The 16,248-nt window shown below is 42.1% G+C and overlaps 2 long non-coding RNA genes across 3 annotated transcripts in view; both read right to left on the reverse strand.

Annotated features, from left to right (window-relative positions):
• The window catches only part of LOC137443636 (uncharacterized), a 50,750-nt gene that overhangs the window by 15,488 nt on the left and 19,014 nt on the right, over nucleotides 1–16,248 (reverse strand). The window lies entirely within an intron of this gene.
• On the reverse strand, nucleotides 855–8,277 carry LOC137443638 (uncharacterized). The gene is made up of 3 exons (XR_010987966.1): nucleotides 8,167–8,277; nucleotides 2,373–2,407; nucleotides 855–1,561 (listed from the first exon to the last, which is right to left on the reverse strand). It is a non-coding gene; the product is annotated as an uncharacterized lncRNA (long non-coding RNA).

Below are 16,248 nucleotides of genomic sequence, written 5' to 3' on the forward strand. Positions count from 1 at the left end.
GACATCAAACAGAGCCGTCTAATGTTTTCCAGTATGTCACTTGACCCTCTCAAATAAGGCTGTTAGATGTTAGTCACCTTCTAGACCTCAGAAATCTCTTAAACTGAGTATTTTGGCTGCTTTTATTTGTTTTAAAGTCTGCTCGTATCTTTCCATCTCCATTTCTCCCATGCAATACTGGCACATACCAGTTATGGCTGCCACATATTACTTACCACTTCTATGACCTTGTAAAAATTCCTGTCCTGTTTTTCTGGTAGCAACAAATCTGAATGATGATTAAAAGACATCTTTGCCTTTCTAGTATGTAGTTACTGCACCTGCAAATCTTGCATCATACATCTGAATAGTTTTTTTGTCTTTTTCAATCATTGCCTTCTCACTGAAGGAGCTACTTGACTGCCTTGCACTACAATTTGGGCTTCTAAATCTAAAGTAATGGAAATACATTCACTTTCCCTCTCATAGGTAGCCTAATGAAGGGCTTCCTCTGTCCCTCAATCCAGTAGCATCCACTGCCCATTAATTTGTTGCAGCAATTATTACATTGAAACTATATATTGGATACTTGTGCCAGTTATGCAGGGGGGGGAGAAATCCTTACCAATTTTAATTTATTCTATACTGTTGAACAAATAAAATCTTTATCAGCCTTCACACAAGCTTATGAGTATTTACTTTCCAAGATCCTAACTTGGCATACTGCTCTTATGATGTTTAGCCTAATGCTTCCTTCAAGCTATCACAGCCATAAGAAACTTGAAAGATCATCAACCCTGTGCTCACCCCAACTACTTGGCATGTAATAATACATAACACACATAAAGGTGAAAGTGCTTAATCATCTTCCAGCTCTTTCTACTGAAAATCAGAACCATAAAAAGCCACGAAACAAACAAAACCCACAGGCAAACCAACCAGCCCATACACACCAGCCACCACACTTGCTGGTTTTCCACTTTGCTTTGTTTTCTTTGGGTTTCACCTGGTGAAGGAAGAGTTGCCCACTCTTTAAAACAACAGAGGGTTTACATTGTAAGAGGCTAATTCTAAGCTCTCTGCTTAAGAGAGAGAAAAACACAGCTTCATAGGGTTAGAGAAGATATCTGACAGTTCAAATTCACTAAATTTGAATATTCCTATAAATATTTCAAAACAAGTTTTCTAAACATAGCCCTGACAGCAGCTCTAGCAGTATCTGGAGATGCTGATCAGCCACAGAACACCAGCCATCTCTGGCAGCAGTAGGGATCAGTCTCTTAGCTTGGCCACAGTGTTCCAACAATTCTTGTCACTCCTGAAGGAACTGCTCTCACACACTTGGCACTGTTTGTGTGGCATCTGCAGGAGCACAGGGCACTAGTGCAGAACTTCCAGATAATCTGATCTCTGCCTTCATTGTCTGGTTTTCACTTGACAGTTGCAAATGTCTGACTCTGGTATTATAATGTCTAATTCATTATGTCAGTTTTACTGAATGCCACAACTCTCCTGGTGTGTCAGTCTGGAGGATCCATGGCTTCATTTGCCCAAGTTGCTTTTCAGTTGTCTTTTTACTGAACTAATGGGGAGGGGAGGGAAGAGAGGGGAAGAAAAAGAAAAGGGGAAAAAAATACCAAAAAAAAAAAACTAATTCAAGAGCACTCTAGAGAACAATTAAAGAGACTGAATCTAATAGCAAATGTAAACTATACAGTGAAGCCCACCCCTCCCACCCCCAAAAGACTGCTGTCATTTCTTCAAAGACAATACAATTGGCATTTATTTAAAACAAGGTTAATTCAACCCAAATGTCTGTGATAGCTCTCCCTCATCTTTGCAATTTTCAGTAGCACCCCAAACTCTGAAATTCAGCAAAAGCTTGGAAGATAAGTTGGTTCAAAACTCTTGTTCACGTCTCAGTTTACAACAGCAATCTTACAAGGGCATATTAATATTCCCTGTAAAATTCTCAACACTTGAAGTTGGATATTACACCCCCTTGGTTAAAAAAAAACCAACCCAAGTTGACATGAAATTAGTGTAGAAGTGGGGGGTTGGCTATTTTTAACAAGTATTCCAAGCACTTTTTTTTTCCTCTCTTGCCATGCAGCAAGAACCAAGAACATTTCAGACAAGGTTTCAAAAGGCCATTTGACTGAGAACTGGAAGTGGCTAACGTTCTGATGCAATTTGAACTGCCATGTGAATATCTGATTGGGCAATCTCTTGCCTTAATGGACTGTTTAGAAGGGCTCTGTCCTCAAAGCTGGGGACTGATACAGCACTGCAGCAGCCCCCTTTTCCAGCAGAATTAACTCAGGTTACAGTTGTTAACATTTTTAATTCTGATGATCTTATAGTGAGCTCCTGGAGAAGGTTTAACCACTTACCAGTTTCCTGTAACTAAATACTTCTCACATGTTACCTGTGAGAGGAGAAGAGAGAAAGAAAGAAAGAAAGAGAATGTTAAGAACACCAAATGCTTTGAAAGAAGGTATGGATGCCAAATAAGGTTTTGGCAAGACAATTTCTGTCCACCACTAGACAGACCGACAGAAAGAAAAAGAAAAATACCCTCAGGCAAGTGACTGCTGGTTAAGGACGACAAATGTGGTTGTGATACTGCACAAAGTGCAGCATACCCTACCAGTTTCACTGCACTGTAATACACAAAAATCATAGTATTATAGGGAAGAGACTTCAAGGATCATCTCATTCCAAGCCCCCTGCCATGGGCAGGGACACCTCACACTACATCAGGTTGCTCAGAGCCACATCCAGCCTGGCCTTAAAAACCTCCAAGGATGAGGCTTCCACCACCTCCCTGGGCAACCTGTAGCAGTGTCTCATCACCCTCATGGTGATGAATTTCTTCCTAACATCCAATCTGAAACTATCCACTTCTAGATTTTGCTCCATTCCCCCTAGACCTATCACTAGCTGACACCCCAGAAGTCCCTCAGTTATTGTATTAACTGCACATAATCCTACCCTCTAGCAACACAGAGTAGAGACAATTGTATAATTTCCAAAGACAGGCTAATAAATTAAACAAGTTTCATTATGGAGGGGGAAAAATAAGAGAGAGAGAGAGAGAGAGATTACTCTCTGCCAAGATTAGGCATAAATTTATACATTTATATCACCATTCATTTTTGCAATCTGACTTCTGTTCTGGTCTGCAGTTTCCTGCCATCACTGGTTCATGGAGCACCTTGCTTTCATAAATGACTAATACCTAGGCCCTCAGCTGATGTGGCTCAGAGTTCATCACCTAACTTTGATTCTGACCCATATATATTTCTGAAGCATACCAGGCACAGCAGACATGCAGCTGTCCTTCACATCTGAGGCAGCATCTGTTGGATGAAGATTGTCAGTACATCTGGCAAGACCAGCAACCACCTTTAAATGAGGGCTACAGGGAAGGGAGACCAAATATCAGACTGTGAGCTGGCCAGGGACACACAAGAACCTAAATAAGTGCACAGGAACCACACCTGATGGCTCAGCTTAGCACAAGGTCATTCTGGCCAGTCTGCCTGTCATGTAGAAATGGACACAAAAGCCTCTAAGGACACACAGGATAGGAGCAAACTGTCTGTGTGCTACAGGTTCAAACTTCTTATGGTCCTAAATGAATGACTAAGAAAGTTAGCTGTTCTTAACAGCTTGTCACAACCCCAGGAAGAGCTTCTTGTCTCATGAAGACATTTCATACTCTCTTAAGTGACCCAGCTTATTCATGGCATACATTTAAAAAATCATTAACTGCTGCCAACAGTAAAAAGAGAAAGGCTGACAGCCAAAGGCTGACCAAATTAAAAACACTACAGGGTTTTGTTTATGCTGGAGTTTAAGAGGAGGTTTAATTGCCATTTGTCTTTTGGGCTTAGGAACTGGGGTCAGAAGTGGAATTATCTGTTTACTCACAGCTATGACAGTGTATTCTTTCTTAAACTCTTGCTGGGGAATGCTGAATAAAGTCCAGCTAGAAACAATCATTGTTTATTATATTGACTCAGATATTCTCACACCTGATCCTCTTATTACTTATTCTGACCCTTTTATTAACTATCTGCCAGCTTCACCTGAACTCAGGCTACACCTGATAGTTCCAACATCACAAGCCCAGAGCAAAGACAGCAAAGCCTAGGAAAGAGATGTAGTCAGGAACAAGTTAATAAGCATGGATAAAACATCCACAAGCAACAGGCTTCAGTGGTCTGGAAAAGAAATGCAGTCATGAACATGTTAATAAGCATGGATAAAACATCTGCAAGCAACAGGCTTCAGTGGTCTGGGGTTTTGTTTGTACTAGTACTTGTATCTTTACTAGGTGACAAAATATCTAGAGGCATTGGTTGGAGGGGTTTTAATCTATGATTTGTTTAACTTCAAAACAATAAATAAAAATAAAACTCAATTAGAGCAGTCAAGAAAAGAGAGAGCTGCTTTCATTGGCTGCCAATGAAGGACTCAAATATATCCTTTTATAAACAAGCCTCCTCTGTACTAAGGTTTCTTGTAAGAACAGGCAGGCTTCAGAAGCAGTTCAGAGGTTTGGTTTAGGATAGGAACACAGAGGTGGAGAATATTCAGCTGTCTGCAAAGCAGAGCTGTAAGCCTTGAGAGAACTGCTTGAGTGAGACTTTCTGGTCCTTACCACGTCTGCTCAAGCAGGAATGGTACTGTAAAAATAACCTCTCAGGGTGCTTTTCAGGAAACGAGGCATTTTCTGCTGAGCCAGCCAGAACCCATTCAAAGGAGTTGGCTGCCCTCAGAGGTAAACAGAGGTCAAGGTGGAGCTTGGAAAACAGTTAATTTTTGGTTAAAGAAGTGCCCTAGACAAGTATAAAAGTTGTTTCATGTAAAACTGCTCAAATGGAAAGAAATAATTTACATAAGGAGTTTATAAATGATCCTGCTCACCTTGCAGAAATAACCCAGCAGATAAGTTACTTGGCAGGAGGATGAGCAGATCAGAAAGCTTTTAGGGGAAAACAAACAAAAAATACTTACTGGTATGCCTAGAACAATGAAATTATAATATTCATGTTCAGTCTGAGCAGCTGACTGTACATAAAGCTGCACAAAGGAAAGAGGCCTACAGGTTCCTGTACAAAAGCAAGCTCTTTCAAGCCTTTCAAGCTCTTTCAAGAGCCTTGACTTACAAATAGCCTCAGTACGGATGCTCAGAGTTAGTATTTGCAGGCCTTTTGCCTGTGAGTGTGCAGGTCAGGTTAATAAAGCTGCCAGGACTGGGACAATGGGAAAAGCTGTCCTCTTTCCTTCCTGCCCTCCAGACAATCCCATTTTAATTGCTGTCTAACCCTACATACATCCTTGTCCCTCTCCTAGTTTTGTTTCTCCTAGCCCCTTTTTAGCCCCAGTGCAAGTCGAGCAGAGGAGGACTGTCACAGAAAGGGAAGGATGAGCAGAGGGAATGCCCTTGCCCTGCAGCCCAGGAGTGAGCAAAACAGGTTTTCAGCAAATCCCTGGTTTCTCAGCTCTGCTGGTGGCAGAACAAACAGTTAGGGAAAGGAGTCACCTAAGCCCGTGACTAGACCGCTGCTTCCGTAGCCCACCGCCCTCTGTCCCAGCTCTAAAAGGTCCCCAGCTGAAAATTTTTGCACATCACCCTTCCAAAACAAAAACCTTTTTTCACAGAGAAATAAATCAAAAAGTGAAAACTAAAAAACAATGGAAGGTACTCAATCACAAGTTACTCATCATACAGTCAAAGAACCAGCTGCTTGTGATGACACTGGCTTGCTGGTGGGACATAGCAAGGGGGCTGGAGGTAGGTTTTTAACAGCATCACACACAAGATGCCTGTCTACCATCCTTATGGAGCACAAAGGAAGCTATACCTGTGGCTCACAGCAGCTTTGGAATCATGCAGATGAAAATGTCCTTGCCCTAGAAAAACTAAAAATAGATACTTTGCTTGCACTCAGAAATGAAAGACGTGTTTTGACCCAGACAAGTCCAAGTTAGTTTGCCCCTGACCTTGGTTAATCTTTTCCTGGCATATTTTTTGTGTGCATCATCCCCACAGAGCACAGCACACAGAGTTTCCAGTTGCTAACACAGCTCTTCTTGCCCAAGCATACCCAGATGAAGAGCTGCAATCCAGATTTTCCAGGAAACTTACTGTAAGAATGCCTTTAGGGGCAAAGGATGACTAGAGGATTAAAGCCAAGATATTTGGAGGAAAAGACAGGGAAACAAGGAGAAGAAGGTAAAATTGAAAGGCCCAGGTTCTAGAAGGGAATAGATAAGTTCCTGGAAAGGAGACTAAAAAGAGGACAAGAGTGCTAAAGCTAGGAAAAAGAGGAAGACACCAAGAGACACTAGTGTAGGAATCACTCCCCAGGAGAAGTTCTGTGTATCCTGGAGCAAGTAAACAAGTTTGCCCTGCCACTGATTGTGGCTGTGCGCTCCACAGAGCAATATTTGCTTCTGGCTTTGCACCTTCATGACCTAGTTTACAAGAGCATTTGGAATCGTTGGTTGGAAGAGCTCTCTTAAGTATTTGGGCCCTTGGTATTTATCATTTTGCCTCTCTTCAAGATCACAACACCCTTTTTCACAAAATCTACATCCATTAGGCATGGCTAAAAGTGGATCCCTCACACTCTCCCAGTGACATCTGCCCGAAGAAGCACCTATCACACAACAGGCTATAGCAGCATTTTGATCACCCAGTCAACAAGGAATAACTGAGTACACAGTGTTCTGCTGCCTTCAGAAGGGTATAATAAGCTGCCTTAGCCAAAAACCCTCATCCCTTCCCCAGAGCTATAGCTCATCAGATAACTTAATTCACATTCATATGACAGCTTTTATCCTATGATCCCAAAAACCATTTCATAGGCCATAAATCCAGTAGAATTTACATATTCATCCACTATCTCCAACAGATAGAGCCACACCAAAGTCAGGAGTAATATTTCATGTTTGCCAAGAGGTGAAGATGATTCCTCTCTGCTAACCAGAGAAACATCACATGCTAAACAGCAGCAATTTTCTTATACTGCAATAAGATCCTAATTATTGCTTAATTTTGCCAGCTTCTATGAATCACCAGGAAAAGATTAACACAAAAGTAAACATTGGGGTTTTGTTCTATTTACACTAATCACCTCTAACAATAAAATAACTTGAGTCACATTATTATGACCTGACCTAGTGGAAAGTGTCCCTGCCCATGGCAGGGGATGTGGAACTAGGTGATCCTCGAGGTCTGTGATTTTTTGTTCCTCGCTAAGTTTGCAGAGAGCTCCTTGTAAACCGAAAGTGTTGGCCTGAAGGATCGCTGAAGCCTGAGAGGCAGCTGTGCCAATCTTGCCAGCACAATGGCATCTTTTGGAAAATTGATAGGCAAAACCCTTCCCAGTGACAGGCATTGGTAGGGGGGCAATGGAGAGCTAAGAGTGTAGCAGGGAAGCAGCAGAGTGTAAGGCTTATGTAGACCAGCAGCCTTACACTTAGCAGCTAAGGTTTCCAGAGTGGCAAATAAACTCTCCCCTCTCCCACTCCTTCTAAACACTTCCCCTGGAAACCAGCTACTAAATTAATTTCTCCAGGAGAGTCTGAGTAGCTAAAGCAAAGCACACGATGCTACATGCTGCTGGAATGCCTTTCATCTCAGAGGATACTGCACATATCATTCAAATCAGATACTTACATGCTTCCACTTTATCTTTTTTTCTCTTTTCAATCATCCAGATGTTTGAGTGCTACTATCCCTGGTTAGAGCAGAGCAGAGCCAGAAAAGCAGGATGAATAGCATGAGGAGGAGTGGGCACGACTTCAAAAAGTCTGTGCTTTAAACCCATTAGTATTCAAGAGGCTTAAGTGCCATGATGCTCAATTCATTTTATCACAATGACTTCAATAGCCTGCTCTGCCACTGTCACTCAGATAATCAAGGACAGAGCATTTTAGTTATAAAAGCTAGCACAGCTCCAGCACCAGTTGGTAATTATAGCTGTGAAATTTTATGGCAATAAAGGTGTTGGGTTTGTTTGGTGTTTTTTTTTTTAATCAAAGGACAGGATTTTCTTCCTTCAGCCCAGCTATTTTATATACTGAAAACGAAAGCAGGACATTCTATTTGCTATTTATTTACAATAATGCTACCTCACAAAGAGAAACCTAAATCACACGTGTACTGACCTTTAAAGCAAAAACCTCTGTTCAAGTGAAGGTAAAGCAAAGCAGTTCACCTCCAAGCACACCTGCCAGCACAAGTCTTTCAGGAAACACTGGAATTACAAACGTGAGAAGGCATTCTGCTGTCGTCTCACTATCTGCCTGATCTGAATGTCACAAAGAGAAAGCAGAAAGTTAAAGTTCAAATCTAGCGGACTTACAGCCTAAATAACAAGACATCTTTGACACCCATCAGTTAAAAGCACCTCAAAACTCTGTATTGGTTTTCTGCATAAATTCCATTTCACCCTTAGCCTAGAGGGAACCAGCTCTCCAGCTTGTTAAAAGCTAGTAACAATGCTGGGGCGAAGACCTGAATGCCATGTTCAACTAGATCATCAACACAGAAATACTGCCACATTAGAGTTCAGGTAAGATGAAGGTTAGGTCATCTCTGCTAACACCAAAAAAAACCCCAAACAAACAAAAACCCCAAAATCCTCCAAACAAAACAAAACAAACAACAGAACAATAACAAAGGTCTTGAGTTCAGAATCAATGACAGAAGATGATTTTTGATCTGTGAAATGTCAGTAAGACACAGGCCTGTCATAAGTGTAATACATGGATGCTGGCTTGCTCCCAAGCCTGGGAGAAGCGTCACAGGCTGAAGACAGCCAGAGAAAAGCACTTTGTTTCTGTTCCAAACTGGTTGGTGCTCAGGGGGTTCTCAAACAAGCAAACAAAAAAGTCAAAGCACAGAGATAACTGTGGATTGAACAGGAAGAGGAAAACATTTCAGTTCTGTCCCATCCAGTGGAAAGTCTGATCCCAATGGTATTAAACCAGACATATCACAAATGCGGCCCATCATTCAATTTCCAATTGCCTAGCAATAAGGCAAGCTGGATTTTCCACTTTGCAGAGGATAACACCTTATGTATCTTTTATGCACAGGTTTGCACACACACACACACACACACACTGCCACAAGGGGTCACACAAGTGAGAAGTGCAACATTTTCCTCCGTGTCATCAACATTAAAGCCCAGCAAAAAGCAAAACTGAAGGCTAAAGCCACAGTATGAAAAAATAGTATTTGTGGCTTTTCCCTGAATTTTAAAGCATGCAATAGAACCTGACTTGCAGCAAGATCTCCCTAGTACACTCTCGTGCTTCCTAAGTGTTTCCTGTTGTGCCTGAGGCTTGGCTGTTTACTTCCTGCGCTTTGCAGATTTCAGACATTCTTAAGCAGCCTCTTCTGCCACTTCTTATCTCCCACATCCCCAAGCTTGCAAGTCTCTCCTGTGACTACCTTCAGGAGATTGGTTTTTTTCCTCCTCCTTCCAGAGCATTCACCAATTCATTCCTTGGAGAAACAAACCCTAGGCAGAACAAATCAGCTCTCCAGCCCAGCTGGAAAGGGCAGCTTGAAACCAGAATCCCAACGGTCACCTTGACCTCCTGGCATCAGTGTGTCTCTAGGAGGGAAGAAAGGTAGCTTCCACTAACTGGATGGGTTGCAATGTCTTTGTTTGTTTCAGGCTCAGGACTAGCATTCAAGTACTATGCTAGTGGTACATGACTAGTGCAAGTTATGGAAGACACCAGAACAGCAAAGACTCTCAGCACACATTGTTTCTGCACTACCTTGGCTTCCAGAAGACGTAGCTCTTTTGAGTGGTGCTCACTAGTGCCATATAACTCCCATTTCCTGAAGGTGATTTATTATCTTAAACCAGTTTTTATTCTTGGTTCATAATCTCTGACCTCTTCTGAATTCAGCCTCCTGCTTTTTTGACATCTGAGTCTACCAGGAATACACTTTTATTTCCCCAAGCTAGAAATCAATACTCCTAAGCAGATCAACTCTCAAATCAGTTCAGCAAAGAACTGGAAATAAGAAAATAAAAATGAGGCTGTTATACAGAAGCTGAGTGCTGAGCACAAGAATTTGGTACATTAAAAAGTATTTTAAATTGCCTGATTCTGCTTTGTCAAATACCTCTGTTTCCTTACCAACACATACCAAAAGGAAAAAAACAAACCAAATCAACAAACAAACCAAAACCATTCTTTCCCTTTTCCTACAGGCCAGCAACAAGCTACAGATTTTCTTTGTAAACTCTTACCCAATAGATAATTGCACTGGAACAGAAAGAGAAAGAATGGAAAAATAAAGACAGACTCTTATGTTAGCAACATTATCAATAATATTTTCACTGAGGCAAAACCAGATAGCAGTGGGATGAATGCCAGACAGAGTGAAATTGTACAGATGTAGAATTTGAATTCATCAGCCTGCTATTACATCAGCCTTTTGCCACTAACAGGCAACAACTTTCCCTGGAACCAGCAGATTTGCACTTTGGGTGTATGCATGCCTAGGTGGGGACAGAATGCAATACTGTAATGGTTTAAAGAATATTTGAGGGGGATGGAGGAGAAGGGGGGAAGGGTTAAGCAGATAGACCCTTTGCTGTAATCCTAAGAAGTGAAATTTGCAGGGAAGAATCAACTCTTCTGCACTACTTAAAATACAGCCCACTAGATACTTATCCTAAAAACACATTTTCCCAGAATAGAGGTGAAAAGATTTATAAACACTATCTTGTCCAGAGCTGAAATCAGTGCTGTTCTATTTCAGCTGTAAATTATGGCAGCCCTACTATCTATCTGCTCCAGTCTGCTCCTGTAATGGATCATTATTAATGGTCACCACCATTCTGCTCTTCCATTACATCTCCTATCAGGAAATATCATTCTTTAGACATAAATAAATAAATAAATAAATAGTTCCTGAGCCATCCTTCCCATTTGCAGTAACCTACTATCTGCTTTGCAGCAACCTACTATCTGCTTTGCAGCATGGTTTAGGTGGTCCCACCAGGGACAAGGACCACATTGTCTTAAACACCATGTAAGCAAACCAGAAAAGACAACCCCTGCTCCAAATCACCTTAGGGTAACCAAAATAAAGATAATTTGAAGGTCAAAATCAAGTTGGAACAGATTCCTGCACAGAAGCCAAATAAAAGGAGGACTTCACTGAGTCAGAGGTCTTCAACAAACTTTCTGCCCCAGGATAAGTTTTCCTGTAGCTAACTTCTAAAATTAAAGAACAAATATTTGATGCTGTCATGGATAAAATATGTCCTTTCATAAAGTCAGAACTCCTGTGAGGGCAGACTGAGGGAGTTGGGGCTGTTCAGCCTGGAGAAGAGAAAGCTCTGAGGAGACCTAATTGTGGCCTTCCAGCATCTGAAGGGGGTCTACAAGAAAGCTGGGGAGGGACTTTTGAGGGTGTCAGGGAGTGATAGGACTAGGGGGAGTGGAACAAAACTAGAAATGGGTAGATTCAGATTGGGTGGTAGGAAGAAGTCCTTCCCCATGAGGGTGGTGAGACACTGGAACAGGTTGCCCAGAGAGGTGGTGGAAGCCTCATCCCTGGAGGTTTTTAAGGCCAGGCTGGATGTGGCTGTGAGCAACCTCATCTAGAGTAAGGCATCCCTGCCCGTGGCAGGGGGGTTGGAACTAGATGATCCTTGAGGTACCTTCCAACCCTAACAATTCTATGACTCTATGATTTCTTGTCTTGAAAACCACTAGACAAAGATAATACAAATTCATATGCACTCCGTTTTAATCTTAAAGTATAAATACAACCTATGTGGCACAATCAAGGCAGATACAGAGTCAGTACTCTTACATCTGTAACAAAACAGAGGGTTTCCAGTGCTAACAGTGCAATTGAGTAGGCAAAAGAGGTGTCCCTAGACACTATGATTGCCTCTGTAAGGTATTCTGATTTTTTTCCCAGCAAGTGTGGTCAGGCATTGGAATGTGCTGCCCAGGGTGGTAGTTGAGTCCCCAGCCCTGGATGTGTTTAAAGGAGGTTTGGATGTGGTGCCTGGGGATATGGTTTAGGGGTGAACTTTGTAGAGCAGGGTGATCCTGGTGATCCTGTGGGTCTTTTCCAAACTGAATGTTTCTGTGATTCTGTGATCTAAGGACCTGTATCAAAAGTGATGCCCTCCTCTGCGTTCTCCCAGGTGGCAGTGCTCTAAGTTGCACTCCTACCTGAGGATCTGTCCAAGATCTCAGTAAGAGCAGCATGTGTACTCAGTTACACCTCACTAATGCCATGCAGCCAGTCCCATGCGACAGACCCTGAAGACTACCAAAAACCAAGAAGAAAGGTTATGGTAAGAAATCCTTCAGCAGCTCCATGACATGCCCTTAGTGCACAGGTACTTGGTACTTCTGGGAGAAGTTTGAGCTTCAGGCCCCTTGTGTTCACATCAGAGCTGGATTGGAGGCCTTAGACAAGCAGCTGTGGCAGATCTCCTGGAGGTAACTGTGTTCTCTCTGGAAGAAAGGGATCACATTCACAGTCAGTACTGACAGGTATTGCAAACAGGGAAGTGATTCCTCTCCCATGAGAGATTTGAATCTCACATCTTCAGCCCATGAGTCTTTACACTGTTTCTTTTTTTAAAGAAGTTTAAACTACTCTGCATTGAGAGACATAAATGAAACCTTAGTACCTCCAGTACAAGAAGAATGCCAGTTGGTGGCATGGGGCTCTCTGTAACTGCTTATGCAATTCTCTCAACACAAAATTATTAAAAAGCAATGGCATTTTTATAACATACCATAGCCCATAGCTCCAGTGAAAGGCTCCTGAGTGTTTATTTTGTCCTTTATTGAAAAGACTCAATTCTGACACAACTATAGCGGCCAAATGAAGAATGGTCTTCAAATCACAGATCTGAATGCAGAAGCAAGCGGGGGGGGGGGGGGGGGGGGGGAAACCAAACAAACTTGTTTGTCTTGTTTGTGAAGTGCCAAAATCTTGATAAAAAGGTGGAAAACTGAATTAGAATGAAACATGAAGTGGAGTATTCAGAATGCAAATAATCCATCCAGACCTAGGAGTTTATATCCACAGTAACCACATTGAGCTATCTGCCAGAGTTCAGCTGAAGCTCAGTTTCAGGGAAAAGAAACCAAAAAAGCAAATGCACAATAGAAGACATCCATTTAGACTTGAAGAGGGCAGCTTTAAAAGATGCAAGAACAACAATATTTTAGTGCTAGAAATGGAGTTTTCTTTAGTAATACACACTTTCACATGAATAATAAAAGAGTGATCTCAATGTTTTATGAAGTGTAGCTTAGTCATGAAGACTATCTGCAGGACTTGCTTATAACATACTGATGCTTTTACATTAAAAGCATCACAGCAGTGTCCAACTAACTAAGCTAAGGCAACCACATGATGCAATGACAGCCACAGGAAGCAGAATCAAAAAGGACCTTCTAGGAAGTGCTAAAAAAGTAATAAAGTATTTTTTTAGGTCTTATTTATTTTCATGACTGTCGTATCCAAGAGTCCTAATAAGCCCAGCCCCCACTCTGCTAGGTGCTACTGTACAATGTTTATGAACCAGGCATGCTTCACAAAGAGGAAAAGAAAGCACATGCTGATAATGTTATTACAGCACCAGGGCAGAATTACCTTAGACAGTGAGAAATGTGGAAGTTTTATAAGCTTGCTTTATTGTTATTAAAGTAGCACTGTTACTTTGGCAACAGCTGAATCACTTGGGAATTTGATAAAGAAACCCAAATGTTACTTCTCCTTGCACATTTGCAATCAATTTAGGGAAAACAATTGGAGTTTTGTTTGGTGCTTTGGGTTTTAGGTTTTTTTCCCAGAAACTCACACATTTTTTCCTTATGACTATGACCCTGCAAGCTTCAACCTTTCAATAAATCAGCTCTTGGGACAGAATTAAGGCAGATCATGTCTCATTTGCACCCAAAGTGTCCTGCACTTTCATGCACCATACAAGTCTAATAATCCTTCTAGGATCTTGGTCAGAAAGAGAAACACAGAAGAGGTGCTACTGGCACCTACATCAATGGGGATGTGTTACACTTATGGGCCAATATTTATTATATACTGGTTTCAGAGCTGATCAGTTTAACTGGTCAGAGCACTTGAACCTTAAATGTACAGCATTGCACATGCCTGCAAGTATGGAAGTCTGAGACAATGACTCAATCAGAATCTTAACTCTGAATTTCCTTTCAGGTGAGCCTCTATTGAGATAACACAAGGGCCTTAGTGTTTAGTTTTACCAGGTTAGGACAGAACTTAATAGCAAATGATTTTTCCTTTGAATTTGTTACTGGGAATAAAGGAGGGCATGACATCAAAATGTAATTAGGTTTTTTTTTCTTTTATAAAAGGTACAGCAGAGAAGAATTTAAGTGTGTTTGTCTCTGAGCTTGAAATACCCATTAAAAAAATCCTCCTTGAACCTACTTAACTCTTTAAGAAAGAGGTAAAGTAGAACAGGCTATTTATTCACACACTCACATTCCAATCCCCCAGACATGTTTGATCAGCAAAACACAAAGTTCAAGATCTCTGCAGAGCCCTGTATGCTCAGGTCATATTTAACACTCCACATTTTGTCTTACACCAACATTCCAGTTCCTTCCATCAGTCCCCACTCTCGGGGATGACTTTCCTGCCTGCAATACTCCTGTGTGCTGGGCAGTCCCTTGACCTGAGGCTGATAGCCATTACAATATCATCTGTGTGTAACAGCAGCGAAGTTCAATTGCTTTTTCTATCAGAACTGCAGCATGGAGGAAGATTAGAATGGAGAGGGTGACAGCATGGAAGAAGTAACTTGAAAAACTTGCCTCTTCTAGAGATGGCAAATGAGAAGTTGAGATAAATGAGAGAGAGCACTGGGACAGCTATGCTGGGATAGAGAGTGATAAAACATGGTCACCAAACTGGCACAGACTTGAATTACTTTCAGACTCCTTTTTAGACCAAATTGTTGTGAACACCAGACAACACCAAAAAGAGTGCTGCATAACACAGAGACATCAATAATGCCATCAAAAAAAAAAGTATAAATACTTGCTGTGCATGTGTGTTGACTTCCAAATTGTTCCTCTCAGCAACAGCTCAAAAGAAGGCTGGCACCGACTGAAGCAAGTGTCCCATAGAGGATGCAGGTAAGAGGATGTAAGAAAAGAGAAAGGGACAAAGTGAAGCCTCACTACTGCTGAATACAGAATTGACCAAGTTGGAAAAGACCTTTGAGATCATTGAGTCTGACCTATCACCCAACACCATCTAATCAACTAAACCATGACACTAAGTGCCTCATTCCATCTTATTTTAAACACTTCCAGTGATGGTGACTCCACCACCACCCTGGACAGCACATTCCAATGGCCAATCACTCTTTCTATGAAGAACCTCTTCCTAACCTCCAGCCTAAACCTCCCCTGGCACAGCTTGAGACTATGTCCTCTTGTTCTGCTGCTGGTTGCCCAGGAGAAGAGACCAATCCCCACCTGGCTACAACCTCCCTGCAGGTAGTTGTAGACAGCAATAAGGTCTCCCCTGAGCCTCCTCTTCTCCAGGCTAAACAACCCCAGCTCCCTCATCCACTCCTCAAAGGCCTTGCGGAGCACCACTTCCCATTTTGATCTAGATGGGATTCTTAGGGCCACATTCTGCTGCAAGTGGAATGTGTCATCTGCAGCCCCCTGGTCAATTGCTCAATAGGCACAGAAAGCCCTGCCACAACCCTCCAGACTGGTGTCTCTGCACTCCAGATAGTAGCAAGAAAAGCACTGGTATCACAGAATGTTAGGGGCTGGAAGGGACCTCGAAAGATCATCTAGTCCAACCCCCCTGCCAGAGCAGGACCCCCTATACCAGATCACACAGGAACACACGCTAGGGGGTTTTGAATATCTCCAGAGAAGGAGATTCCACAACCCCCCTGAGCAGCCTGTTCCAGTGTTCCATCACCCTCACAGCGAAAAAAATTATTCCTCATGTTTACATGGAACTTCCTATGCCTCAACTTCTACACATTCCCCACACACACACACACATATTCCCCCCTACTTTTTGCTTTTTCTTTTTGGGGGAGGGGAGGGGGGGAGTTTTTGGGTTTTAAGGTTGAAGAACAGAAACGTTTTGCTGCATCTGCTTACAAAAACTATTCTCTGAGTTCTGACTGCTTAGGCACAGAGCAATTTGTAGCCGATAAAAAGACAGGA

This window comes from Melanerpes formicivorus, unplaced genomic scaffold, assembly GCF_026170545.1.
Source record: "Melanerpes formicivorus ecotype bairdi unplaced genomic scaffold, bMelFor1.0.p_v2 SCAF_10, whole genome shotgun sequence".
In the NCBI taxonomy this organism is placed as follows: domain Eukaryota; kingdom Metazoa; phylum Chordata; class Aves; order Piciformes; family Picidae; genus Melanerpes; species Melanerpes formicivorus.